Here is a 3,335-nt window from a genome sequence, read left to right as displayed (position 1 = left end):
CCTCCCAACCTGCTTGGATTTTCTCCTAAGACTAGGTAGCGTGATCGTACGTTGCTACGAGATAAGTAACAATTTATACTAAAAACACACGGATCGCACGATAAGATAACAATACTGTTAAATTAAATACCAACATTAAAGTGTCATTTAATCAAAAAAGCAAAGTTTATGAATTTAACACAGTCATGGAGTGCGCGGCGTCGCAGGCTCACAAACTCTAGAGCTTCTAGAGATTGGGTCGAATCCAACCTAGAGCCTTGGAACCCTGCATCTTTTCCTGGACGGGCTTCACTTCGGATGCGCCGGTAGCAATATCAACGATCTCCAGTCGATGGATCAAGTCGTATGGATCCCCATACAATGGCTCACACATGTAGATTTTGTTCTCCTTGTACTTGGATACACTTGTTCCACTGAAGCTTTCATTGAAATGTTTAGACACGAACAGTGTCTGATCACCGATGTCCCTCACCCTAGACCATTCCGGCGTACGGTCGTGGAGGTTGCACTTGTAGATCACGCTGCTGTAGGTGAAGCTCTGTGTCTCGTGGAACGTGCTCACCATGGCACCCGCAATGTGCAGCTCACCGTTTGATTCCAGGTAGCTGCGGTGGCAGAGCCCCGCAGGTGGCGACAGCGATGGCAGCAGCGTCGCGGTTGGAGTAGCGCCGGCGGCGTTGCTGCTGCAGACAGAGATTTCTCCAGTGCAGTCGATCGCCAAGAACTTGTCTTGGCAGTGGACGATGGACCCCATGAAGAACTCCAGTTTGGTGTCGAGCAGCGTCCATGCGCTATCGACTCCAACCCGGCAGAACGCGACCTCCATGGAGCACCCAAGCATGGCCATGGCCATGCACTCGCGGCCGGCGGCGTCAGGCGGCGCCGAGAGCACGATCTCACGGAAGAACACGTCCCTTATGTCTTCTAGCTTGATGGCTCTGCCTGCGGCATCCGCGTCCCCGTAGCCGTTGGTGGGATGAAGGACCCATCGGCCGTGGACCCTAGACGCGCGTTCCGATGAGGCCGCCGCCACGACGTGTTCGCCTGCTGGTGGGAGCTCAACGCGGGGGGCATGGGCATCAGCGAATGGATTTAGCACCGTCACGGACGCCGCCTCGTCCATGAGCGCCAGCCACCCACACGAGGAGCCGCACGCCACCTTGCCGCGCACGTCGGGTAGCGTCTTGGACAAGACCTTCTTCTTCGGGACGCAGTAGAAGCCGACGCGGTCCGAGTCGGGGTCGAACAGGAGCAGCAGGAGCGGCTCGAAGGTCGTGAACTAGACGACGACGTGCCATGGGGAGCAAGCGGATCGGAAGGACCCCGCGTCGTGGCCTGACGCGAGACGCTGCCCGATGGACTCGAGGAGATCCTCTGACAGGCCGGATCTCCAGTCAGAGAGAGGTAGGGACCTTCTCTTGGGATTGGGAGGCTGAGCCATGGAAGACAGATGACATCAACTATGGTTCACGCAAGAAACAGCAAGCGAGGGTGATGGAACACGTGAGCGTGAAACCAAATGAAAGGAGGAAAAAGCTGTCCCTTTTGCAAATGCAAAGAGAGGAAGTAATTAAATGTAGGCAGATTTGGCAAGGTTCTCAGAAATACAAAGAGGTTCCTTTTGTCTTAATACTCTTTCCTTCTGTGTTAATTCTCTTACCTTTTGCTCATTGCTATGTATGCTGGTGCATGCAAACATGCAATGTGTATATGGATAGCACAATAATTTTCTACTTCCTATTTTGTCGTGATTCCTCTATCACAAGACATGCAATATTCAATCAAGGAGAATGGCACGATCAATCAGTAATTAAGATGTCGTGGGATCGCAGGCGTGGGCAGACGGACGAACCAAAACAAATGTCGCACCAAAAAATGTCCATAATTTGTTCTTTTTAGTTGTTGGAGACAAAGTCATAGGAATTAGAAGCTGAAAGAAATAAGGAAATGACATTTACCATACTTATGTGTTTGTGTCTTCCTTGCCTGCACTCATGTGAAAGGAGTATATTTTTCTCAGCAACTCTGCATTGAAGCCATTATTCATTAGCTCAGAATAAAAATGATTGGTATAAAAATAGCCAAATCCCGATGAGGCAGCTGAACTTGGCTGCATATTCTAAATCCATACAAAAACAATGTAATTAACCATTCTAGATCTTATCATTCCTACCTACTTCATTTAGTACAGAATGTTTACTCTCATGTGGAAACAAAAGATATAAAACTGTTCTATAATCCACACGAACATCCTACCTTCCATCTAGAACTGGCCATGCAAACTGCTCTCCGTTTGTCCCAGAGATGGAGCAATCATGCCAACCTGATGCAGGATCATGGGCCTGCTGGAATACTCCAACCGCTTAGACACGCGGAGCGACAGTGGTCATAGGCAGATGCTAAAGCCTCTGACAACAATGAGGCTTTCATGGCTGTAGCAGTCCTCCTCCCAACCCGGCCCCCCACCCTGTGAAAAATGCAGCAAACCCTAGGAAACAGTGAGATCCTTGGGCTTGATCTGATCCTGAAACTTAGGCCTCAGAACATACAATTAGCAGTTAGGGAATTGGCCCATTATTTATGGTATACAATTTGTTCCCACGAGATGAAACTAGCCATCATTGCATTAGCCTGATCCAGTAAACCACAAACTATAAGTTGCAGGGGAGTCACTAAAGTGGAAACCAAGAACCAGCTATTATAATCTAAGTGTGCAGAGATAACACCCATAATCAGTAAAATAGCATTGTCAGACACCCTAATTGCGCTAGAACCATACATATGTAAATAAACTCAAGGCAACAGATGAATGCGCAGGTACTGAAGTGAACATCTAAGAGTGAACAACCAGAAGCTTACTAAATCAGCGGTCATGGAGGCTACCTTTGTCCGTGACAAATGGGAATAGTCCAGCAATTCACAGGATACGCTTTTAATCCTGTAAAAGATAAAATAGCATTGTGAAATATACTGAGTAGAGCTCTATGTGGATAGGCAAATAATGAAATATAATGAATAAAGCTCCGTATGGATAGGCAAATAATGCATACTTGGTTCTACTTTATTTTGGGACCAGTTTACAAAAAATCTAAGCACATGTCACCTGAGACTCTTAAACATGAAAATGAAGCTGAACTGCGCACATACAAATTTATTTGGGACTTGACTACAACCTGTGGGGAAAAGGAGGCAACACAACATTAAAAGGCTAAAATGGATATAGGAGGCACTAAAGCTAGAATTTTCTTGGTTCTACTGATGACTCTCTTTTCATCTTGTCATGTTTATGTCCATGCACCAATTGGATATGAAACAGGACACGAGGCTAACACTAT

The 3,335-nt window shown here is 47.2% G+C and overlaps 1 pseudogene; it reads right to left on the bottom strand.

The window, feature by feature from the left end:
* Positions 1–207: 207 nt before the first annotated feature.
* Positions 208–1,441, bottom strand: LOC136508530 (uncharacterized; annotated as a pseudogene).
* Positions 1,442–3,335: the final 1,894 nt, after the last annotated feature.

This window comes from Miscanthus floridulus, chromosome 15, assembly GCF_019320115.1.
Source record: "Miscanthus floridulus cultivar M001 chromosome 15, ASM1932011v1, whole genome shotgun sequence".
Classification (NCBI taxonomy): domain Eukaryota; kingdom Viridiplantae; phylum Streptophyta; class Magnoliopsida; order Poales; family Poaceae; genus Miscanthus; species Miscanthus floridulus.
This window is presented reverse-complemented; position numbering and strand designations above follow the sequence as displayed.